This window comes from Giraffa tippelskirchi, chromosome 11 (genome assembly GCF_054371585.1).
Source record: "Giraffa tippelskirchi isolate mGirTip1 chromosome 11, T2T-mGirTip1v1.2.pri, whole genome shotgun sequence".
Lineage (NCBI taxonomy): Eukaryota > Metazoa > Chordata > Mammalia > Artiodactyla > Giraffidae > Giraffa > Giraffa tippelskirchi.
Window position 1 is genome coordinate 12648081 of NC_137285.1, and position 26048 is coordinate 12674128.

Sequence of the window (26048 nt, forward strand, 5' to 3'; positions counted from 1 at the left end):
CTTCTGGCCCGAACCAAAAAGAGGTGAGACTTATACTAGTAGACCTTGGGAGGGGAACTATTTTGCCGCTAGCTATGGTGGGAGGTGAGAGTCTTTCTTTGTCTTGATATTACACTCCATCTTCCTACTTAGCCTAGAAAACAAATTGTGGGTACTGAGACATATTGGGCTCACAAAACTCAGTAGCTTTTGCACAGTTAGACCCTTCAGCATTGCCTTGGGAGTGGGAGCTGGCTAGACAACCTGATTCTAGCCAACTAAGTCTCGCTGGAACCACCTGTGTTTTTGAGGATGTGGAGTTTTAGCTCGAGGGCATAGTGGGAAGGATCAGAGAGGAGAAACAGAGGCAGAGTCCCCCAGGGATCTGATTTCTGTGCAGGATTTAAGATGCTGAAAGCTGGGATTAAAACACTCCACCGCGGCTTCACTGGCTGTGTCCACAGAGCTTTTTCCGACAGAGCTGGTCTTCACCGGGCACATCCAGGCATGGACTCCCTACTTGTTTCCAGCAGGCAGAAATTTTGATGCAGTCACCATGCCTGCAAGATGTGACCTATTTTATGGACCACCCTTGATTTTAAAGGGTGCGAAGGTGGCAGATGGGCACAGAGAGTTGAGAACAAGTTCTCTGCCTTACCAGTAGTCCCCCCAATTTTCCGCACATTTGAGTCACGTGCAGAGGTTTTACCAGTCCTGCTGTCCTGATGTCATGGCTCAGACCCATCAGATCAGAAGGTCTGGGGATGGGGACCAGGCGTTGCTAGAAGATCTCCAGGAGATTCCCACATGCAGCCACGTTTGTGAACCACTGGTGTACGCTCAACGTGCTTCTCCTGCTCCAGCAAATGTGATCTCAGCTAGACATCCATGGATATGACGGGGTGGGTGGTGGTGGTGGTGGCAGGGGGATATGGAAAGTCGCCCTTCCTTGTCCGTCCAGGGGGAGGAAGAGCGAGGAGGGAGGGGGGTCCCCTCAGGATAGAGTGGCATTGTTTTGTATCAGTTTCTGGCTTTCTAGCTTGGCTGGGTTGGCAGAACAAAGAAGGCTTCATGCAGGACAAAAGCGCACTGTTTCACCTAATGAGGAACAGTTGAGAGGTCTGGTGACAGCGCCCCATCAGTGAGGGACAGAGGGCGGCAGAAGAGAGAGGCTGTCGGGCCGCCTAATGAAGACCAGTTGAGAGGTGCCGGCCAGACACCAGACTCGGCTTTCTTTGTGAGGCCCCAACACTCACCCCCCCACCTCTCCTGTCTCAAGAGGCTTGGCCCTGCTTCCAGAGAGAGGGAGAGACAGAGACAGGCTTAGATTCATCTGTCACGGTGACGGGTCCTGACCTCATGACCTCTTGAGCCGTGCCCTCCGGCCCCTGGATTTGACCTTTCCAAAGAGCCCCCGGTCCTCAGCCAGAAGGTCCCTATTGACTACCTGCTAGTGGCCACCTGCTGAAGCAGCCCCTGAGAAATGAAAGCCGGCAAATGGTCCACCCGGGACCCTTTGAGGCTTTGCCGGATGGAGGGCTGTGTGCGGGGCCCCTGAACCAATCTCTCTAATTGTGTTGCAAGATGCCTTTCTACTTCTTTTTAAGGGCTTGGAGCTTTGTTGAACTTGGGGGCTTGTAAAGAACAGCACCGTGAGACCGAGAAGGAGACAGAGTTGTTGGGAGGACCTCTGAAGTCCTCCTGCTTGGCCAAGGGTCTGGGTGCAGGCAGGTGATCTGGAAAGATGTTCCTCTCGCAGGGCACTGGCTTCCGGAAACACAGCTACTCTGCGGTCTTTATTGGAACAGTATGTATCACTCCTTAAACAGGCTGGTGTGTATCCAGACCCTTGAGTCTTTCCCTTGGTCGCTGTAGAGATTGTACCACATGGAGCTGCCATTTTGTGGTTAAGATGGTCAAACATTGGCAATTTCATAGCATTTAAGCTAATGAGGGAGCTTCCTTGATAGCTCAGTTGGTAAAGAATCCGCTTGCAATGCAGGAGACACTGGTTCAATTCCTGGGTTAGGAATATCTCTTGGAGAAGGGAAAGGCTACCCACTCCAGTGTTCTTGGGCTTCCCTGGTGACTCAACTGGTAAAGAATCCACTTGCAATGCCGGAGACCCTGGTTCAGTTCCTGGGTTGGAAAGATTCCCTGGAGAAGGGAAAGTCTACCCACTCCAGTATTCTGGCCTGGAGAATTCCGTGGACTTCCATGGGGTCACAAAGAGTCAGACAGGACTGAGCAACTTTCATTTTCACTTTCAAGCTAAAGAGTGAAATTGGATAAATTGTATCTTCTCTAAAAAAAGAAGTGATGATATAGCAGTTACTTATTACCCCCCAAATTAGAGGTTTAAAAGGGCAAACATTTATCATCTGTCAGTTAGGACTTTGGGCTGCTTAGCTGGGTGAGTCTCTTGGGGGTGTTGTCAAGATGTCAGCTGAGGCTGCACTTTCATGTGAAGGCTTGACTGTAGAGGAGCCACTTCCAAGATGGTTCATTCACATGGCTGTGGGCAGGAATTTTCTTGCCACAAGTGGACCCCTCCATGGGGCTGCTTGAGTGTCTTCATGACATGGCAGCTGGCTTCCTTCCAAATGAATGATCCGAGAGAGACTGTGATGAGGAAGAGGTATTGCCTTGTCTAGCCTTGGAAGTCACACTTTGATGCTTCCACAATATCCTATTGGTTATGAAAGCCAGCCCTGTTCAACAGAGGAGGGGAGCATAAGTATGTGAATGGCAAAGGCCAAGAGTCTTGGGGGCCCATCTTGGAGGTTGGCTACCACAGAGGGACCTTGTTTCTTACCTTCCTCTGCAATGTAATGATTTACCGCTCCCTAGTCACTTCCTCTCCCCACTTCCTGATGCATCTTCATGTTATTTGAAGGCTTAATCTCTCTGTCAGCTCTCTTCCTGCCTCCACTATGCTAAATGGGAGTCTGGGTTACCCAAGAGCTTTTAAAACTTGTAGCTGGAGAAGCAGCAGGAATAGACAGTGTCGGCAAGCACGGACATCCTTTTCTGTTCAGCTGCCAGGATTTTGGTGCCCAAATCCTCTTTTAAGAGAATTTCAAATCTGACAAAGAGGAGCATTGGTATGGCATTTATTGTGTGATTAATTTATCAAATATAGTTAAGCCTCCCAAGAAACTCTAGCTTACACATTTTCCCACCAGCAAGCACAGAACAAGGTAGTGAAAGATGCTAATATTTATTGGGTGTTTACTGTGTGCTGGACTCTTGACTGAAGGCTTTGCCTGCCTTATCTCATTTAATTCTCATCATAACCCTGGACTGTCGGCACTATTATTATCTTAGTTTATAGAAAATGAGATTCAGAAAAGTTGGACTTGTCCACTGTCACATGGCTGTTTTGAGCAGTAGGATTTGAACGCCCACGCGTGACTTTGGAGTCTGAGCTTAGAACCATGATAATGAACCAGTTTGAATGAAGGGGAGGGAGGCTCGATTGGATGACCCTTCACATCCATTTCATACTAAGACTCAGTGATTCCAGACTTTGGTTCTTGCTGTGTCATGGTGGGTGAGCTTCTCTGGAAGCTGACTCTGAGATGGAGATTAGCATGCAGGAAGTTTATTAAGGAGACGTATTGGGGCCAATAGCTGTAAAGGGGAGGTAGGGAACCAGGATTAGGTGGAGAAAGAAGCTGAGCTTTGACGTGAGCCCAGGAAGGGGCTCAGCCAGCCCACGGGGCATCTGGAGCTCAGATGGGTCCTTCACAGATGTCCCATATTGGGGTGAGGAGTCTGGTCTCTTACACTCTGATGTAAGAGACGGGTCTGGTCTCTTACACCCATGACTCCCAAGCAACAGTGACAATAAAATCCTTCCTTTATGAAGGGGGATCTAGAGGGTATGGCACAGTGTTTGGTGTCAGTTTCTAATATAATTAAGAAAGTCCAAGTTTATAGACGCAGATTCACAGATGCACATACAGGCACATACATATACACACCTGCACTCGTAATGGGCAATTCTAGGCAGCAGTAAAGAATAAATTCAGCTGCAAGAACTCACTTGAGTATTCAGAAGAAGGGACAAAATACATTTGAGAGCTTCACAGGAGTTTCTGTCCTTTGCAATGTTCCACTATCTATGTTAAATTCATTCACTTCTGCCCTCAGCATAGATATACCCAGTCACCAAACAAAATATCTGTATACAACACTGCTATGTTTAAAATGGATAACCCACAAGGTCCTACTGTATCACACAGGGAACTCTGCTCAACGTTATGTGGCAGCCTGGATGGGTGGGGAGTTTGGGGGAGAAGGGATAGATGTATATGTATGGCTGAGTCTCTTCACTGTTCACCTGAAACTATCACAACATTGTTAATTGGCTAAACCTCTGATGAAGCACAAGCTGGAATCAAGATTTCCGGGAGAAATATCAATAACCTCAGATATGCAGATGATGCCACCTTTATGGCAGAAAGTGAAGAACTAAAGAGCCTCTTGATGAGGGTGAAAGAGGAGAGTGAAAAAGTTGGCTTAAAGCTCAACATTCAGAAAACTAAGATCATGGCATCTGGTCCCATCACTTCATGGCAAATAGATGGGGAAACAGTGGAAACAGTGGCTGTCTTTATTTTTCTGGGCTCCAAAATCACTGCAGATGATGATTGCAGCCATGAAATTAAAAGATGCTTACTCCTTGGAAGGAAAGTTATGACCAACCTAGACAGCATATTTAAAAGCAGAGACATTACTCTGCCAACAAAGGTCCATCTAGTCAAGGCTATGGTTTTTCCAGTGGTCATGTATAGATGTGAGAGCTGGACTATAAAGAAAGGTGAGCACCAAAGAATTGATGCTTTTGAACTGTGGTGTTGGAGAAGACTCTTGAGAGTCCCTTGAACAGCAAGGAGATCCAACCAGTCCATCCTAAAGGAGATGAGTCCTGGGTGTTCATTGGAAGGAGTGACGTTGAAGCTGAAACTCCAATACTTTGGCCACCTGATGCAAAGAGCTGGCTCATTTGAAAAGACTCTGATGTTGGGAAAGATTGAGGGCAGGAGGAGAAGGGGACGACAGAGGATGAGATGATTAGACGGCATCACCGACTCGATGGACATGTGTTTGGGTGGACTCCTCCCACTCCAGGGAGGCCTGGTGTGCTGCGGCTCATGGGGTCACAAAGAGTCGGATACAACTGAGTGACTGAACCGAACTGAACTGAACAATAGAAAATAAAAAGTTAAAAAAAAAACTATATACATGGTACATAATGCAGCAACATATATGGAACACACACCTGCTTACAGACACTATTTATTCACACACATACACTAACAAGTGCCTACAATATCCACACATGTGTTTGTAGATATTCATAGCATGTATATGCCCATTCAAGGCTTCCCAGGTGGCTCAGTGGTAAAGAATCTGCCTGCAATGCAGGAGATGCAGGAGACGTGGGTTCAGTCCCCGGGTCAGGAAGATCCCCCGGAGGAGGGCATGGCAACCCACTCCAGTATTCTTGCCTGGAGAATCCTGTGGACAGAGGAGCCTGGTAGGCTACAGTCCGTAAGGTCACAAAGAGGTGGACACGACTGAAGTGACTGAGCATGCCTGCACATATGCCCATTTAAACACAATACACAGCTACGTGCACCCAACAAACATACAAATGGTGGGGTTGGCCTGAAGTCAGTAAGAAATATCTCTTAAAGATGAAATTATCTTTTTATTAAAATAAGAATATAGTTGATTTACAATGTTGTATTAGTTTTAGGTGTGTAGCAGAGTGATTCAGTTATACATAGATATAGTTATACATATACATATGTAAATATGTATCTGTATTCTTTTTCAAATTCTTTTCCCTTATAGGTTACCACAAGATATTGAGTTCAGTTTCCTGTGCTTATCTATTTTACATATGGTAGTATGTATATGTTAATTCCAAACTCTTAACTTATGCAAAATTATCTTTGAAAAATCAACTAAATTACCACATTTTGAGAGACACATGGGGAGCTAGACCAGTTTGGGGAACAACAGAAGCACATTTTACACCTGAAGGCCTCTCTGGGTCCTCAGATGTTCATTGAGTAAAATGGGTGTGCAGCATTCAGTTTCTGTTCTTTATGCCTCTATGTCTCGGTCTTGTCTCTCTCCTTGCCCCATCTGTCTCATCCTCTCTTTCAGTAGTTGAACTAGTGTCAGCTGAGGATGAGATGGTTAGATAGCATCACTGACTCAATGGCCATGAACTTGAGCAAGCTCTGGGAGATAGTGGAGGACAGAGGAGCCTGGTGTAGTGCAGTCCAAGGGGTCGCAAAGAGTCGGACATGACTTAGCGACTGAGCAACAACAAAATAGACACATGATGTTTCTGTACAACGTCATGTTATCTAGACACACACACACACACACACCAGCGATGGAAGAGAATTCCAGCAAAGATGGAAAGTCAAGAATTCCTGCCTTTCTGAGCCCAAACCAGCAGATCAGTGGAGAAGCGCCCATAGCCGTGGACCAAAGGTGGTGGGTCTGCTGTCGTCCCCATCACCTCCATATCAGGGTGCTGTGTCTACAAGCCTCATGGTCAAAAAGAGAGCAACGTGGAAAGAGATGACTAGACAGGTCTGGCAAATGTCTCTGGAGTGATTGGCAGTCGGTCTCTTATCCTGGGAGCAAACATTTGTAAGTTTGGAGGGCCTCTATCAGATCTTGTAAGGTTATCTCTCACCATCACCCATAGTTGGAACAGAGCTTTCTTTTTCTGTTCTTCTCCTTAAGCAATCAACTCCTTCTTTCTCTTTCCCACTGCCCTGAACCCTCTCTCTCTGCCTGTTCACCTTATATTGTTTTGAACCGATCATCCCTGTTCCCACCTGTCCGAGATCAACCCTCTTCTCTCTCTGAAAGATCCATCCTGACGGTGGGCTGCCCATCTGTGAGTTCACCCTTCATTTCTCATCCAGGTTTTCCTTCTGTTCCCAAGACCCATTTCAGCATCCCCCTTCTGCATTCCCACAGCCCATAACTCTCAGGCCAGGGGATTAACATGGTGATTTATCTGCAAAATTCCTTGAGTGAGAGATGAGGAGGGAGGAAAGCCCAGAGAGACCTTTGTCCCTGAATATTGAGTGGCGATTCTGTACATTTAGCAAATGACAAAATAAGCTCTGGGAGTCTGGAATGGGGGGAGGTGACTGGATGGTTTGAGTCCAGTTAGAGGGTATTGTCAGTCTGGAATGTTCCAAGATTTCCTCTCCATCATCTGCCCAACCTGTATGTATAGCCTGGTCTGTTTTTGTTAGCAATGTAACTCTCAGATATACATCTCCCTTCTGCAATCCTGTATCCCATAACTTTCAGGTCAACTCATCTACCTTCTTTCAAGACCCCCTCACCCCCATGGAAATACCTGGTGGTTCCATTAGTAACCAGTTGACCATACTTATAAACAGCCATGGACAAAAAGACCGAAGAAACTGTCTTCTTGTATCACTGATCAAGGAAGGGGTAAGGAAAAAAATAGGAAGAAGGGATAGAAACAGAAAGTGTGATCGGGACTTCCTTGATGGTTCAGGAGTTAAGAATCCATCTTCCAATGCAGAGGACGAGGGTTCAATCCCTGGTCATGGACCTAAGACCCCACATACCACGGAACAGCTAAGCCCGCATGCCACAACTAAGACCCAATGCAGCCCCAAATAAAATAAATAAATAAAAGAAATATAGTTTTAAAAGTGTGATCAAAATCTCTTTCCCACCCAACTTTGGCCATGATAGTTACCATTTGTGGTGAATATCCCTAAAGATTGCCACAAGGATAACACCATTCACTACCTGTTGTTCGTTCTGCCGTAGGTGCCTTTTCTACTAGTTGGGAAGAGCTAATGCAACAGCACACCTCCTCTTCTGGCTGTCTTAGGATCCCATGCCATCTGTAAGTCAACCAGCCTAGACCAAAGGCATAGTTTATTGATGTAACATTTAAAAAAGGAGCCCAAAGAATGTTTCCTTTTTATTTCTCTTTAGTCCTTCTCTTAATAGTGGCATTTCAAGGGCTCTAGAACCTCAGTGCAGAGGGAGGTGGCAATGCCCCTGAGATATGATAAAAATGCATAGAGAGTGCTTGGAGGGATATTGTGGCACCTGAATTGTGTGGTTCCTATATTAACGTATATGTAGAGAATCAAGAAAAATGGTACAGATGAACCTATTTGTAGGGCAGGAATAGGCTAAGGCTAAGTCACTTCAGTCGTGTCCGACTCTGTGCGACCCCATAGATGGCAGCCCACCAGGCTCTGCCATCCCTGGGATTCTCCAGGCAAGAATACTGGAGTGGGTTGCCATTTCCTTCTCCAACATGCAGGCACAGAGAACTGAAGTGTGGACATGGAAGGTGGGGAGAGTGGGGTGAAATGGGAGAATAGGATTGACATATATACACTACCATGTGTAAAACAGACAGCTAATGGGAACTTGCTGTAGTACAGGGAGCTCAGGTTGGTGCTCCGTGATGACCTGGAGGGGTGGGATGGGGAAGGGTGGGAGGGAGGCTTAAGAGGGAGGGCATATATGTATACATATAGCTGATTCATTTCATTGTATAGTAGAAACTAACACAATATTGAAAGGCAACTAGACCCCAATTAAAAAAAAATAACAAATGTACCAGTATTGGTTTCTTACCTTGTGATAAAGGTACCAAAGTTGAGTTAGGTGTTAACAGTAGGGGAAACTGGTGAGGGGGACACAGAGAATGCTCTGTATTATCTTTCCAACTTTTCTGTAAATCTAAAATGATTCTAAGATGCAAAATGTAATGTAAAAGCATTTGCATGCATTGGTATCAATAAAAAAAAAAAGGCACCAAATAAAGACCCTCTAAGAAAAGGTAAAGATCCCTTGGAAAAGGGAATGGCTGCCCACTCTAGTATTCTTGGAGAATCCCATGGACAGAGGAGCCTGGGTGGGACTGGACTACAGCCCATGGGATTGCAAAGAGTCAGACAGGACTGAGTGACTAACACACACACACACGAACACACATACACACAAGAGAAGGTAAAGTGGATTTACTGGGAGGAGGGCTGAGACCCTGCCCAAATCACCTGTGAGAAGAGGGTTATTCTGTTCCTGCTATTCATCTATCCAGAGGCTGGGGAACTGGGGAAGCTGAGATAATGAAGGAGTACAAATAAACATGTGAGAGCGGAGAAATTGGTAAGGTGGTGATGGAAACACCCTCCCCTCCCCCAGGCATCTTTGCTTCCTTCCAGCTGTTGGCTAAAAAAGACTTGAGGGTGACATTCTATATTGAAGCTCAGAGTTCACTAAAGAGTCCTTGTCCCAGATTTTCAAATCCCCCATGGTTTACCCCTCTCTCCATTTAAAGCACTCCCTCAATGCCTTTATTGCCTCTTTTTCAAAAGGGTGTCAACAGCCATTGGAGATCAATACACATTAGTCCATCTGTTTTCACTTTGAGGTGCTACATTCAGCATATGTCTTGCAGTTCTTCGGATTGATTAGTTTGAGCACCTCCATATTGCTTCTGAGTCGGAGTTCATTCTCTTGCCTTATCTGCAGTCGAAGTTTCATTTGTAACCAACCAAATTTTTCATAAGATTTCTGGTAGAACATTGCTTTTCTTCGATGTTGTCCAAACCAGAGAAGAAGGTAGCATGCTCCAATCTTGAAGGCTCAAGCCAGGAATATGTTCTCTGGCCCTTGACTTGGTTCATCCTTTTGGGTACCACTAGTATCCCAAAGTCCAGCCCAATGTACATCCATTTATTTACGCAGGAGTCTGCAGAGCTGTTTTACTTTTTCCAAACCAGATGCTGAAGCAACTAGCTGCATTTGGAAAATGAACTTGTGTATAATGAAATCGGGAGGAGACTAATTCAGGTGTGGCCCTACTCCCCATCCTGGGCCAATGCATTACTAGTTTTTTGGGTTTTTTTGCCACATAGCATATGTGATCTTTGTTCCCTGAACAGGGATCGAACCCAGGGCCACTGCATTGGAAGCGCAGTCTTTAACTTTAGTCTTCACTGGACCACCAGAGAAGTCCCACATTGTGAGTTACTGATAAGCATACTCTGGAGGGCACCAGGAACTGTGTTCTGATAAACGATATTTTATATAGAAAATATAACGGCATTTTGTAATAGTGACTGTCTCTTAGTGTTCTAGCCAATAATTCCTCACATCTGATGTGAGGTCAGATGACTGGGAACTGGGATCTTTCCATGGTTGAGGTTGTGAATGCAAAAGTACAAATTACTGAAGGCTGACCAAAACCACATCATGAAACCCCTAATTACCCATGTCCACTGAGAGAGGCATTTCAGCACAGATAATACAAAAATGAGTACCCAAGGTGTCATTTATCTTTGGTTTTGGATTATGTGCTATGACTGCTTCTTTTTGCATCAGATTTTCTGTACTCAGTACTGTTATGATTATCATTATTAATTTTACATAAAATCATAATATTTCAGAATTGCAGAGCTGGAAAGAATTTGGGGATTTGATAGTTTCAGGATTTTCAGACTGTGTTCAGTGAGAGTCCAGAGTTCTAGAGAGGATCCCTGGGAAGTAAGGGGAGGAAAAAGAGGGTGCAGATCTCTCATTGTACAGATCACAAAACTGAATCCCACAAAAAGGGTGAGAACTTTCTAGCTGGTTGGTGCTGGAGTTGCCAATACCTGTGATCTTCACTCACTGCAAAGAGAGAAATTATTTTTTTATTCATCTTTCAGACTTGGCTTATTAAAATAATTTTCATCAAGTCGTTCTTGTCAGTTAACAAGAATTTGTTTTTCTTTTTACACAAATAGCTCTTTTTAGCATCATTATATTTTATTTAAAAATTTTTTTTGGCCACACCATGCAGCATGTAGGATCTTAGTTCCCTGACTATGTGGGGTCTTAGTTCCCCAACCATGTGGATCTTAGTTCTCTGGCCAGGGATCGAACCTGTGCCCCCTGCATTGGAAGCATGGAGTCTTAACCACTGGACCCTCAGGAAAGTCCAGGAGAAAATGGATTTAAGGAAGGAACTGAGAAAAAAGAAGGAAATGAATACGTATTTTCTTCCTGCTATCAGACCCTTTACATAATTTATGTAAGTCTTGAATCTTTGAGACAATCCAGTGATGCTGGGATTATCACCTGACTGCATGTTACAGACAGGAACAGTGGAACTTCAAGAAATGACAGAGCTTCTTGCCTCATGTAGAACAATCAGAAAGGGTCAGAGAGTGGATGTCATGCTGCTTGTGCTAACCCAAGAGTTCGATCTTTCCAGGAGGGAACATGAAGAAAAATGGCAGCCGAGAGAGGCGGCTCAATCCGACCCAGTGAAAATGGTGCGTGAAAGTCCGGGATGGATTTGCCAGGTGTGGCTCTGGGAGCGTCTTGGTAGAGAGAGTGCACGGGCTGCCCAAGGGGCTTTCCTTGTCTTTTGTTTTCAAGATTTTTTTTTTTTTTGATGTGGACAATTTTAAAAGTCTTTATTGAATTTGTTACAATATTGCTTTTTCTTTCTTTCTTCTTTTTTTCTAATGTTTTGGTTTAATGACTATGCGAGGCACGTGGAATCTTAGCTCCCAGACCAGAGATTGAAACAGCATCTCCTGCCCTGGAAGGTGAAGCCTTAATCCCTGGACCGCCAGACAAGTCCCTTCCTCCTCTTCTTTACAGACCAACAGAGCACCCAGCAGAGATAAAACTCACTATGTACCAACCCTCAATTTACCCCACTAAGGAGCATCCAGTAAATTTCCTGTCTCCCAATTTGGCTGGGAATGTTTTTCTTGGATAATCACCCCATTTTTTTTCACTTCTTTTTCTTTTTCTCCCCTTGTAGCCTTTGGCATACTTCCATGCCACCCAGCGACTACAATAGAAGGGATATAAGATTTTCCCCTGAAGCCAAATTCCTTGGGTGTTAAAGTTGCATTGTTTTAAAAAGGTTGATGATGGCTTAGCCTCAGAAGAATAAATATGACACTATTCTTCGCTCCTTGCTGGGGAGGCGCCTGTGGGGTGGTGTCACCTGTCACTGGGAGACAAAGAAAGTCATGTTTGTCACTCTTTGATGGCATCTCTGTAGGAGTCACTGACCTTGTTTGTTGAGGTCCTGCCTCTTGTCTAGCAAGTTGCAGCCTTTTTTTTTTTAAAAGTCTCTGTTCCAGATTTCCTTTGTGAATGCCTCCTTCTGAGATTTGGGGATCTAAGAGACCTGTTTCTAGTGGCTTCCATGATTTCATCTTTCTGCCTGTTGCTCCTGAGAAAATGAACTTCACCCAGAACGATTTCTGATTCTGCCTAGCAGCTTTCATAGAAACAGGTGGCAGTGTGAATGAGGACACATCTTTCCTCTTTTCACCTGGGCCAGAAATTTGGGGCTAAGGAAACCGTGAGATTTTTTGTTTATCTGCTACCTTCTGTGAACTCTCAGTAAAAGAGAACTAGCTTTATATAAACCAAGAAAACGATGTTAATTGTGAAGAATCTGATAAAGTTTTTTTTTTAAAAGCACTACTACTCAACAAAAGACCAATATTAAAATTGTAGAGGAGAAAATTCTAGAATCCTCTTTGGTGATGCCCTTCGATTCATGTGTAATCCTCATAGGTATTTGGTCTTGAATATTACAAATATTTATGGATTACCTACTACATGTTAGGGCTTCTCTGGTGGCCCAGACAGTAAAGAATCTTCCTGCAATGTGGGAGACCTGGGTTTGATCCCTGGGTTGTGAAGATCCCCTGGAGAAGGGAATGGCTACCCACTCCGGTATTCTTGCCTGGAGAATCCCATGGACAGAGGAGCCTGGTGAGGTACATAGGATTGCAAAGAGCCAGACATGATTGAATGAGTAACACACACACACTACATATTCAATTCAGTTCAGTCACTCAGTTGTGTCTGACTCATTGCGGCCCCATGGACTGCAGCACGCCAGGCCTCCCTGTCCATCACCAACTCCCAGATCTTGCTCAAACTCATGTCCATCAAGTCGGTGATGCCATCCAACCATCTCATCCTCTGTTGTCCGCTTCTTCTCCTGCCTTCAATCTTTCCCAGCATCAGGGTCTTTGCAAATGAGTCAGTTCTTCGCATCAGGTGCCCCAAGTACTGGAGTTTCAGCTTCAGCATCAGTCTTTCCAATGAATATTCAGGACTGATTTCCTTTAGGGTTGACTGGTTGGATCTCCTTACAGTCCAAGGGACTCTCAAGGGTCTTCTCCAACACCACAGTGTGAAAGCATCAGTTCTTCGGCACTTAGCTTTCTTTATGGTCCAACTCTCACCTCCATACATGACTACTGGAAAAACCATAGCTTTGACTAGACAGACCTAAAGGTGATGTCTCTGCTTTTTAATATGCTGTCTAGGTTGGTCATAGCTTTTCTTCCAAGGAACAAGCATCTTTTAATTTCATGGCTGCAGTCACCATCTGCAGTGATTTTGGAGCCCAAGAAAATAGTCTCTCGCTGTTTCCACTGTTTCCCCATATATTTGCCGTGAAGTGATGGGACCGGATGCCATGATCTTAGTTTTGAATGTTGGGTTTTAAGCCAACTTTTTCACTCTCCTCTCTCACTTTCATCAAGAGGCTCTTTAGTTCCTCTTTGCTTTCTGCCATAAGGGTGGTGTCATCTGCATATCTGAGGTTATTGATATTTCTCCTTGCAATCTTGATTCCAGCTTGTGCTTCATCCAGCCTGGCATTTCACATGATGTAACCTGTGTATAAGTTAAATAATCAGGGTTACAATATATGTACTCCTTTCCTGATTTGGAACCAGCCCCTTTTTCCATGTCTGGTTCTAACTGTTACTTCTTGACCTGCATACAGATTTCACTACATATTAGGCAGTGTGATAGAAGTACAAGAGCAAACCAGACAGATACTGTTTCTTAGGGAATTGGGGAGTTGACAGGTCATTGGGAAGGAGAGACATCTAGAGAGTATTTAATAAATAGAGTCCAATGAAGAAGGGTGTATCATTGGAAGGGAGCCTTAACTTTGGGGATCAGGGAAAATGCCCTGTGTGAAGTGACTCTGAATTCCTCAGCACCATGTTATATTTCTCCAGTCTGCTAGACCCACGCTTAAATGGTGTCATCTGAAAGTTTAATTCTCTAACCTAGAAGATTCCATGACCACAATAAACCCTGTTAGCTCCGGATCATCCATCATGTCTTGACACTCAGAGGTGATGTCAAATCTCTGATAACAGAGCTTCTTTGAAGTTTGCTTTCCATCCTAACATGATTGTTGAGTCTAGATGTATCCTTCTATTCTGTATGCGAGTATTCAGTGATGGAGGGAGGCATGTGTCCTTTTTTTTTCCTCTCTATATCTCAGATCTTCATTACAAAATGATAGCTGTGATGTAGCCTATTAACTACTCTGTCTCGTAGGGTTTAGGAGCTATTAGACTCTCTTAACAGTCTTCTCACATTTCTTAGAGACTTATGAGAAGAAAGGATGGAGACTTTTATCATCACTGTTATCAAAGAGGAAAAATAAAAAGACTTAGCTCCTCATTCTCTAAAACATTTAAGAGTTTGAATAGCCATAATTAGGATTTTTTTTTTTTCATAATTAGGATTTTTTTAAACCAAGAATTAGTTGATTATGACCCAGTGTATCCCACGCATCATATGACAAACATTTGTACCAAACATCCGTATGTTTTTAGGAAAGGTGCTTCTTTGTTTTTATACTTTAATTCTTTAATTTGTGAAACCAGAAGGTGAACTAGATAATCTCAAAGTTCATTTCTACTCCTAAAATTTCTAATTGATGTCTTAGATCTTAAAACATCTTATGATATTCAGATTTTATAAGGTCTAGCCCACAATGGGGGGTTGGGCTTCCCTGGTAGCTCTGCTGATAAAAAATCTGCCTGCAATGCAGTAGATCCTGGTTCCATTCCTGGGTCAGGAAAATCCCCTGGAGGAGGGCACAGTAACCCACTCCAGTATTCTTGCCTGGAGAATCCCCATGGACAGAAGAGCCTGGCGGGTTACAATCCATGTGGTCACAGAGAGTCGGACACAACAGACTAACCACAAGCACAGGACAGCCCATAAGGAGTTCCAAAATGGTCTTTGCTATCTAACACCAGCTAAAGCAACTGGGTGAACTTTGAAACATGACCCGAAATAGAGCTGCAGAGAAAATCCTTCAGCTCTGGGGTAGGTACCGTCTTGTTTTCGAAGACTAGGGTAGTCTCTGATCATCTGGAGTGTGAGAATATTGGGGAATCCAGTTTGAGAGATTGGCAAGGCAATGTAGAGCAAGAGAGATGAGAACCTGCCAACAAATGTGCAAATAATGGACTGATTATATGGATGAGTGGAGGGATGGACGAGGAAGTCTTCATCTCTGACCTGGGGGGTGATCCAGTCACCCAAGTGGACCTCAGTGAGGAAATGCATCTCTACTAAAATAGACTGAGTGCTGTAAATGGTAGAAGCTCTAGGTTCAAGTCCTGCACCCTCCTGCCATATATATTTACTTGCTACATGGTTTTGATGGGTTTAAATAACCTCTTTGACCTTCAGATTATTCATCTGGTAACTTTTTTTGGTGTGAGGATGCAAAGAGATCCTACATTTATGAATTATTGGCTTATATGTAAGCGTGCATGCTCCATCGTGTACTACTCTTTGCAACCTTTTAGACTGTAGCCCGCCAGGCTCCTCTGTCCATGGGATTTTCCAGGCAGGAATACTGGAATGTGTTACCATTTCCTCTTCCAGGGGATATTCCTGACCCAGGGACCAAATCCACGTCTCTTGCATTGGAAGGCAGATTCTTTACCACTGAGCCACCGGGAAAGCCCTCATTGGCTCATAGGACATGCTCAACAGAAGTGATGAATCTGATTAGAATAATGATTTCTTCACCTAATTCTCTGAAAAGCAGTTGGTCCCTTTGGTAGTAACAGTAACCAAGAGTGGGGGCAGCTGGTGCTTGCGGTGCAGTCTGTAATTTGGAGGGAGTTTTTCTCATGTCTCCCAACAGCGTTTTGCCTTTTCATTCCCTCCAATCTCTTCGTCAGCTCTCTTGAGAACTTCCGCACATGCTGCTCCCTTCACCTGAGATACTCTTCCCTCAGTTCTTGTACACGGTATACTCCTATTGTTTATTTTATTTTTCAATTTGATTTTATGGCCACATCAGGCAGCATGCGGGATCTTAATTCCCTGACCAGGAATGGAACTTGGACCCCCTGCAATGGAAATGTGGAGTCTTAACCACTGGGCCACAGGGGAAGTCCCAGTACACTTCTATTTTAATTTTCAGGGTAAGTAGCTCTATCTTTCTCCAGGCTTCCTCTCCTGCCCCCTCCCATCGAGCCTGGATTATTGCCCTCACTAGTCTCCTGCACCCGTCCATGCGTACTCAGTCGCTCAGTCGTGTCTGACTCTTTGTGACCCCATGTCTGCAGCCCACCAGGCTCCTCTGTCCATGGGATTCTCCCAGGCAAGAATACTGGAGTGGGTTGCCATGCCCTCCTCCAGGGGATCATTCCCCACCCAGGAACGGAACCCACGTCTCCTGCATTGTCAGATGGATTCTTTATCGCTGAGCCACCAGGGTAGTCCTCCACATGCACCCACCTCACTTCTCAACTGTCACGTCCGTCTTTCCCACCAGGCCTCAAGAACCAGAAAAACAGAGCCTGGGTGTTCCTCACTGTTGGATCCCCAGCACCCAGCCCAGTTTGGGAACAGACCAGACTCTCAACACACATTTGCTGGTTGAGTGAAGAGGGCAGAGATGAATAAGAGTTCTGGGCATCACGGCGAGAGTGTAGGGAAGTGATGACAAAATGGCGGCCACAGATTGGTCAGACGGGGGGGCCGAGCTTGCCTGGCCTGCTGACTTCTGTCATGTCATCTCTCCAGTGGGCCTCCAGTGAAGGCTCCATTGCAAATCCTGAGCTGGCTTGCCTTTGCAAGTGGAGCAAGTCCCCTGGCCCACCCAGAGGAGGCCAGCTTCCTCCAGCTCTCTTTGTCTGCAGCCTTCCCCCCGACTTTCCACTCTGGGGCTCTGTCTGCTTGTGGAGTCAGGAGGGGACTGTCTGCACCTTCTGCGGAGACAACAAGGGAACATGACGTTTCACTCTGGCCCCAGCCCCAAGCGTCACTGGTGTTGGCTGGCGATCAAAGCCGCCGTTCCATTTTTAACCTTCGTCAGGCCCCACCTCACCCTGAGCTTGTGTTCCCGACATTTCATTGTGTGCCAGGGGGATAAACAAAACCCACCCCCTGAGTCCAGGGGGGGATGCCTTCGGGGGAGCTCTGAACCCAGCCGAGGCAGATAAGTGACTTTTCCACCCGGAGCCCCCCTTGAATGCTGTGGTTTTTCCTGAGCTTACATGACACCACGGTAAGGGAGATGGATGGCTTTATTTTTGTGCAGAACAAATCTACAGATGGTGACCCCCGACCGAAAAAAAAAAAAAAAAGCAGAGGCTGGGAGGAGGGTCAGAGGAGTCTGTCTTAGACTTTCCTCTTTCTGTTTCCACGTCTCTGAACTCATGTCTCCTGAGTCTCCTATAAATGTCTCCATCGGTGATTATTGGGGGATATTGACAAGAGATAATTTGGTTTGATTTTCAAATGAATCCAGATACAAATGAATATATGTTTTTAGAATTTTCAAGCAATTAAGAATAAATAGGAGGAAGAAAGGGGCTTCCTTGGTGGCTCGGCAGTAAAGAACCTGCCTGCAAAGCAGGAGCCACAGGAGACGCAGGTTCCATCCCTGGACTGGAAAGATTCCCTGGAGGAGGACATGGCAACCCACTCCAGTATTCTTGCCTGGAGAATTCCACAGACAGAGGAGCCTGGCGGGCTACAGTCCACCGGGTCACAAAGAATCAGATACGACCTAACAGCCAAACAACAAACAATACTATACTATGTAGTACTAGGGTATAAAAAGCATAGTTCACACTACACATGCAAACAGGATCAGACTCTTCATGGTGTTTCACAAACTGCTTTTTTTCACATCCTAGATGTCTTTCCATGTGTGTGAATTTAGAACAAATTCATCGCATTTCACAGCTGCCAAGTAGCCATTTGTGTATCTCTGTTATCACTTACTTAACCAGTTCAAGAGAGCTGGTTTGAAATCCCCACCTTAAAGCAAGCTCATACTTTATTTTTATTCTTATGACGTTCCCTCTTTGCTGTCTTGACCCAGCTAAGGTCTTAGTTTTCTGCTTCCTCGATTGCAACCTTGTCAGCACTAAGATGGTGGATGCACAGTGGCAGAAATCCATTTGGATTTCTCTGTTACGCTTTAGCTTGGAAAAAGCAGCCCATTTCCCTTGGGCTTCACCCCCCTAACATGTTTCCACATTTGTTTCTTTGTGGGGGCAATTATTACATCAGACTTTCAAGGGACAGGGTCTGGAGATTTATAGTTTCTTTTTTTTTTTAAGATTTTTTTTTTTTGATGTGGACCATTTTTAAATTATTGAATTTGTTACAATATTGCTTCCGTTTTCTGTTTTGGCTTTTTGACCGAGAGGCATGTGGGATCGCAGCTCCCTGACCAGGGATGGAACTCTCAGCTCTTGCGTTGGATGGTGACGTCCTAACCACTGGGCAACCAGGGAAGTCCCCATAGTTTTAAAGAGCTCTTGGTGTGTTCTGATGGACTTCTAGAACCAAGAAACGTGAAAAGGCATGGAAAGAAATGACCTCTGTTGTCCAAAAGGACCAAGAGCTCATTCTATGTCTGACTTTGGGAAAGCGACTTTTCAGTTCAGTTCAGTTCAGTCACTCAGTCGTGTCTGACTCTTTGCAACCCCATGGACTGCAGCACGCCAGGCCTCCTGTTCATCACCAACTCCTGGAGTTTACTCAAACTCATGTCCATCGAGTCGGTGATGCCGTCCAACCGTCTCATCCTCTGTCGTCCCCTTCTCCTCCTGCCTTCAATCTTTCCCAGCATCAGGGTCTTTTCAAATGAGTCAGTTCTTCGCATCAGGTGGCCCAAGTATTGGAGTTTCAGCTTCAGCTTCAGCATCAGTCTTTCCAATGAATATTCAGAACTGATTTCCTTTAGGATTGACTGGTTGGATCTCCTTGCAGTCCAAGGGACTTTCAAGAGTCTTCTCCAACACCACAGTTCAAAACCATCAATTCTTTGGTGTTCAGCTTTCTTTATAGCCCAACTCTCACATCCACATATGATCACTGGAGAAACCATAGCTTTGCTAGATGGATCTTTATTGGCAAAGTAATGTCTCTGCATTTTACCTTGCAGGAAAACACAGTTTCCCTGTCTGCAAAATTGGGAAAATTATAACCAAAGTGACCTTGCATGATTATTCTGAAGATGAAAGTAAGTGTGTGGGACAGAGTTGTTGCTTAATAATGCCAGCTTTTCTTATTTTCTGAGAAGTTGGAAGTAGGAGATGGTCCATTTCTGGGTTTGAATCTGAGCCTCACCTCTTTTCAGATAACTGGATAACTAACTAACCCCTGTGAGTTTCCATTTCCTCATCTGTAAATTGGAACTGAACTAGTCATCAAACATTATTGTCAGATATACTGAAGACTTCCCTAATGGTCTGGTGGTTAAGACTCCAGGCTTCTAATTTAAGGGACTTGGGTTTGATCCCTGGTTGGGGAGCTAAGATCCCGCATATCTCGCGGCACAGCCAAAAAAACAGTTTAGAATATATTGTATAACACAGGGAATATAGCCAGGATTTTATAAAACTATAAATGGAGTATAACCTTTAATAATTGTGAATCACTATTTTGTACACCTGTAACTGACATATCATACAGCAACTATACTCCAATAAAAAATTCTATCACAAAGCTTACAAGTAATGTATATAAGGACCTAGTTCAGGCACTCAAATGGTAGCTGTTCTTACAGTTTACTTAATTCTAATTCTTCTGTTTTCACTCTAGGCAAGGATTGAATTGTCTTCTATTTCCACACCTGTGGCCATGCTTTCAGGGCTTTCTTGCTTGAAGAAGATGCTTATTTATATGTAGAAAATATGGAGACAAAAGTCAGAAACTTCATTCTAATCCTGCCTTTCCTATTTACTTCTCATATGACCTTGGACAAGGCACTTGGCCTCTTACTTTTGTTATTTCTAAATTGTGCCATTATTTGTAATACAAACAACACCGTGTTTCCTTGATACTTAACAGTTTATGAATCATCTTCATAGTCATTATTCTAGGCCAGCTTCCCAGCCAATGGGTTGAAGATCATAAATACACATTCAGCACATCAACGTTCTATCAAATTTGGAGCCCCTTTAAAAAATAAAATCTTTTTTTTTTGGTTTTGTGTTTTAGGAAGCAAGCTTAGGCAGATGGGTGGGAATGGGTATTAAGATTTCCTGGGCTACTCATAGTATTTGCTTCTTCAGTCATTCAACAAACATTGTGTAACTGCTTGTAATGTGCTCATTCCTGTACTATGATTTGAGGGTAAAAGAAGACATTATTATCATTACTCTTGGGAGTTTCTTTGTCAAATGGGAAAGATGTACATGGAAACATTTCATATACTGGAGTGGCAGCAGGTAGTCTGAGTGAGGTATGTCGGGGTGGGGGAAGTGGAGGAGTGAATACTTAATCCTCTGCTTGCAAGGCTGGGGGTTAGGGGTGGTGTTAAGAAGAGGTTTTAAGACAATGATATCCTTGAATTCATTGTCAATGATATGAGTTCACTGGATCAAGATGGGGTTGATGGGCATGATGGGGTCAGGAAGAGAGCTTAAAGCTTCTCTGGTGGCTCAGATGGTAAAGAATCTGCCTCCAACATAGGAGACCCATGTTCGATCCCTGGGTTGGGAAGATCCCTCGGAGGAGGGCATGGCAACCCGCTCCAGTATTCTTGCCTGGAGAATTCCATGGACAGAGGAGCCTGCTTGGCTACAGTCTATGGGGTCGCAAAGAGCCAGACACGACTGAGTGACTTTCACTTTCACTTGCATTGAATGTTTAAAGTCTTATAGGCAGGATCCATTATGGCATCTTCAAGATACTCCAAGAAGCCTATGGAACAATATATGAGAACAGGAGATGAAGTCAGAGTAGTCAGTGGGGCAGAGCTTGAGGACCCTGTGCTCCCTAAGAAGGGACCTATCTCTTCTGAGGGCAATGATGGGCTTCACATGGGCAGGCCACGTGGTGGCCCCAGTTGTGTTTCTCAGTGATGAGATTTGGTAGTGACCCCGTTTGGGTTCTCCAAAATGCAGAGCCTGAGGCAAGGATTTGGGTGGAAGGGATTTCTTTGGGGTGTGAACCCAGGAAGCACTGGGAGGGGGTGGGGAAGTGAGTCAGGGTAGGGAGAAAGCCAAGAAAAGGTGCCCTACAGGGCAAATGAGGTTCCATGCCTCCAAGCCTTTGAGAGACATTGTGGACATCTCAGGTTTTTCCACAGTGGGTGAGGAAGCTGGGGTTTATCCATCAGCTCCTCCCATCACAGGATGTGGGATGCTCCTGGGCCATCCACTCCCTGGCACTTCCTGTATGTCCCTCCTGGGCTGAGCATACTCTAAGTCAGAAAACAGTCTTGGACAGAGTGATAGGATGGTTCAGTTGGGACGCCAGGTATAAGCACTGTCACTGAAGCTTCAGGTAGTTCTTCTTCTTCTTTTTGTTTTTTAGAGTAATCAATCAAAGAAGTTTATTTGTTTATTTCTTTATACTTTTTATTGAGAGCACCATTTTTTAAAAAAATTGAAGTATAGTTGATTTACAATGCTGTGTTAGCTTCAAGTGTAACACAGTGACTCTATCGTAAGTGTGTGTGTGTGTGTGTGTTCTTTTATAGATTCTTTCCCCTTATAGATTATTACAAGATATTGAGTATAGTTCCATGTGCTATATAGTAGGTCCTGCTGGTTATCTATTTTATATATAGTAGTGTGTATCTGCTAATCCCAAACCACTAATTTATCCTTTCCTCCTTTCCCCTTTGGTAACCATAAGTTTGTTTTCTATGTCTATCAGTATATTTCAGTTTTGTAAATAAGTTCCTTTCTATCACTTTTTTAGATTTCACATAGAAGCAATATCACATGATATGTGTCTTTCTCTGACTTAACCTCACTTAGTATGATAATCTCTATGTTCATCCATGTTGCTGCAAATGGCATTATTTCACTCTTTCCTATGGCTGCATAATATTTCATTGAATATATATGGCACATCTTCTTTATCTATTCATCTATTGATGGACCTCAAGGTTGTTTCCATGCCTTGGCTATTGTAAATAGTGCTGCAGTGAACACTGGGGTGCATGCATCTTTTTTAATTATAGTTTTCTCTGGCTGTATACCCAGGAGTGGGACCATTGGATCACATGGTAACTGTACTTTTAGTTTTTTAAGGAATCTCCATATTGTGAAAAGAAACACTAAATCTTGATGGCATCATTTGAGTATCAGGATCCAATCATGCCTAAAGACAGACACCTCTGCTCCTAGACATTTTTATGAGAATTGATACATTATTTTTATTTCCTTAAGTCCATTTGAATGCCGAAGAATTGATGCTTTTGAACTGTGGTGTTGGAGAAGACTCTTGAGAGTCCCGTGGACTGCAAGGAGATCCAACCAGTCACTTCTAAAGGAGATCAGCCCTGGGTGTTCATTGGAAGGACTGATGTTGAAGCTGAAACCCCAATACTTTGGCCGCCTGATGAGAAGAGCTGACTCATTTGAAAAGACCCTGATGCTGGGAAAAGATTGTGGGAGAAGGGGATGACAGAGGATGAGATGGTTGGATGGCATCACCGACTCAATGGACATGGGTTTGGGTAGACTCCGGCAGTTGGTGATGGACAGGGAGGCCTGGAGTGCTGCGGTTCATGGGGTCGCAAAGAGTCAGACACGACTGAGCGACTGAACTGAACTGAACTGAACTAAGTTCATTTAGTTGAATTTCTCTCCCTTGCAAACATAAAAACCCCAATTAATATTGTCTTTGGGGCATAGCATGATCTCTTTATCTAGGGGATAGGCATCTAAGATACTAGGATCTTGAACCATCCAAATAATAATAACAAAAACCTCAGCAACAATTTATTGAAGGCTTTCATACAGCACATAATTAACTACATCCAGAGGCACTATTATCAATCCCATTTTATAGATAGATAAATCGAGGCTCAGGAAGGTTAAGGAACTTGCCTAAAGTCACACAGCTGGTGAGCGACTAGCAACCAGCAACCACACTCCCATTTCTCTGTCTCCTGACTCTACTTTGTCAACGTCAGCTTCCCACGGTTCCTGCCTGAAGCATTGGAAGTCCCCTACTGAATAGACTGAGATGAGCTGAACTTTGCTCAACACTCACGGAGCATCTGTAGTGTCACTTCATTACCAAGGTGTTAGCGGAGGTCAACAAACAGACAAGAGAAAGGTCATGCTCTTGCTCAGAGCTTTTAGCTCTTCTTCCCTCCCATCCAGTCTGCTAGCGTGCCAGCGTGGCTGGGAAAATGGCCTGTCACCAGATACTCTGTTCATCTCCGGGTTTCTGTATACAATCTTATTTCCTGTCCTGATTGGAACCTCCATTAGGGGGGCCGTAACAAAGTCTGCCCTATAAAGTATATACACATAAATGCTGTCACCGGAGTCCCCAGAATCTAGACTATCAGGTGTACTTATCCAAGTATCTCCTAAAGCTTTGAAACATTAATCCTATTTGCTCCTAAATTCTGCATAACCTCATGCAAAAAGCAGAGAAAGAGCCCTGGCCTTGTGGCTTTTGGAGATGAAAGATTTTGATAGCATTGAGTGGTGCCCAGACATTGAAAGTCTAACAGCCATTTAACTAAGCTGCTGCACCTGATAGATACAGTTAAATACCAGGAAGTGTCCTCAATCTGACACTGAAATCAGAGATATTAAAACCATTTGAATATTAAAAAAAAGAGAAAACATTCTGAGTCCATCCAGTGTTAAAGGTCTGCTAATAGTTTCAAGGGCTGCTTAGCACAGGGAACTCTGCTCAGTACTCTGTGATAACCCAAATGGGAAAAGAATTTGATAAAGAAAAGATAACTGTGTAGGGCTTCCCAGGTGGCTCACTGGTAAAGAACCCACCTGCCAGTGCAGGAGACATAAGAGACACAGGTTCGATTCCTGGGTCAGGAAGATACCTTGGAGGAAGGCATGGCAACCCACTCCAGTATTCTTGAGGGGAGAATCCCGTGGACAGAGGGCTACAGTCCATGGGGTCACACAGAGTTGGACACGACTGAAGCAGCTTAGCACACACGCTTGCAAATACATGTGTAGGTACAACTAAATCACTTTGCTGCACATCTGAAACTAACACAACGTTTTAAATCAATTATATTCTGATATAAAATAAAAATTAAAAACAAACCAAAACCAAAATCAAAGAAAGCCCACTCTTCCTGTATTCCTCGGTTTGGTCTTACCTGTTTTCTGAACTCTGCTCAAGCAAGGAGAAAGGTAAAGTGTGGAAAGGGCGTACCTCTGTAAAAATGGGGATATGGTGATGAACTGAGACCCAGCTGGTCTCTCACAGGAGGCTGCAGGGTCTTCTGTGACCTAGAGATTGAATAAAGGGGCTAGGATTTTCCCCGTGTTTGTTCTCAGGACAAGGGCAACCAGAGGGGAAAAAAAAAAAAAGAAGAGGGTTTAGAGGATTCAGAAGCCCGAGTTAAAGTCTCATCTATGCCACTGGTTGTCCTTGAACAAATTCTCCTTCTCTGAGCCTCAGTTTCCTCCTCTGCTGTAACCAAACTGGACTGGTGGCTCTAAAAGGCCATCGTTGAACCCCCATGTTAGAATCACCAGGGGCAAAGGCATTAAAATGCAGATTCCCAGGGACCAGCGTGATGGAATCAGAATCTCCAGCCCAAGTGCTGCGCACCTATATTTCTAGCAGGCTTCTTCAGGTGATTCTGAGTCAAAGTCAAGTATGGAAATCACCCGAGTAGCTCGACCCATGGTCCCTCCTAGCTTTAGCATTCTCCTAGGATGTTTTCGGAACAGATATCTGGGTTTTCTGTTCTCTGTTGGAAGAGAGACAGGGGTTCTTGGGGGCCCTGAGTGAAACAACCCGATCAGCTTTCTCAAACCAGCCACATGGAAAATATGCTGGAGGATCTAGAGACTTCGGGTTTATCATTTAAAGAAGAACTCAAGGACTTCCCTGGTGGTCCAGTGGTTAAGAATCCACTTGCTGATGCAGGGGACATGAGTTCGATCCCTAATCAGGGAAGATTACACCTGCCGTGGGGCAACTATGCCTATGGCACTGCCACTACCGAGCCCGTGCTCCAGAGCGCGTGCTCAACAACGAGACTGTGCAGGGCAACCAGAGTAGCCCCTGATCGCTGCAACGAGAGAAAACCCCCCCCCCCCCACAGCAACGAAGACCCAGCACAACCAAAAATAAAGAAAGAACTAAGCCCCATTTCTAGATTAGCTAGACAGAGGCACTAGATGTCAATACTTGTTGGGCACTTCCTCTGGGCTACACACTTCACATGGATTACTCTTTTCAAACTCCCCATCCTAGAAGTTAGATGCTATTATTAACATCCTTATATTACATTTGAGGGGGTGAAGGCTGAGTCATTTCCTCCAAATTCCAGAGCTAAGAAGTGTGGCAACTATAATCACAAACCCAAATAGTCTAATTCCTGATGCTGAGCATCTCATAACCATGCCCTCCGGTTGCTACTGCTGTCACGACCACTTATGATTGATTTTGCATCTGCCCTGGTGGCTCAGACGGTAAAGAATCCACCTGCAGTGCAGGAGACCTGAGTTCAATCCCTGGATCCGGAAGATCCCTCGGAGAAGGAAATGACAACCCACTCCAGTATTCTTGCCTGGAGAATTCCATGGACAGAGGAGCCTAGCAGGCTAAAATCCATGGGGTCACAACAGTCGGACATGACTGAGCGACTAACACTTTCACATGTGCCTGAAATCCTGCAAAGTCTTTATGCTTATTGACTCTTTATGAAAACCTTGTTGTACTGGGTTTTTTTTCCTCAT

The 26048-nt window shown here is 44.5% G+C and overlaps 1 long non-coding RNA gene across 1 annotated transcript in view; it reads left to right on the forward strand.

Annotated features, from left to right (window-relative positions):
* The window catches only part of LOC145525161 (uncharacterized), a 98232-nt gene that overhangs the window by 53692 nt on the left and 18492 nt on the right, over window positions 1–26048 (forward strand). The window contains exon 3 of the long non-coding RNA XR_014068067.1: window positions 7834–7912. This is a non-coding gene — a long non-coding RNA (uncharacterized LOC145525161). The remainder of the gene's footprint in view (window positions 1–7833; window positions 7913–26048) is intronic.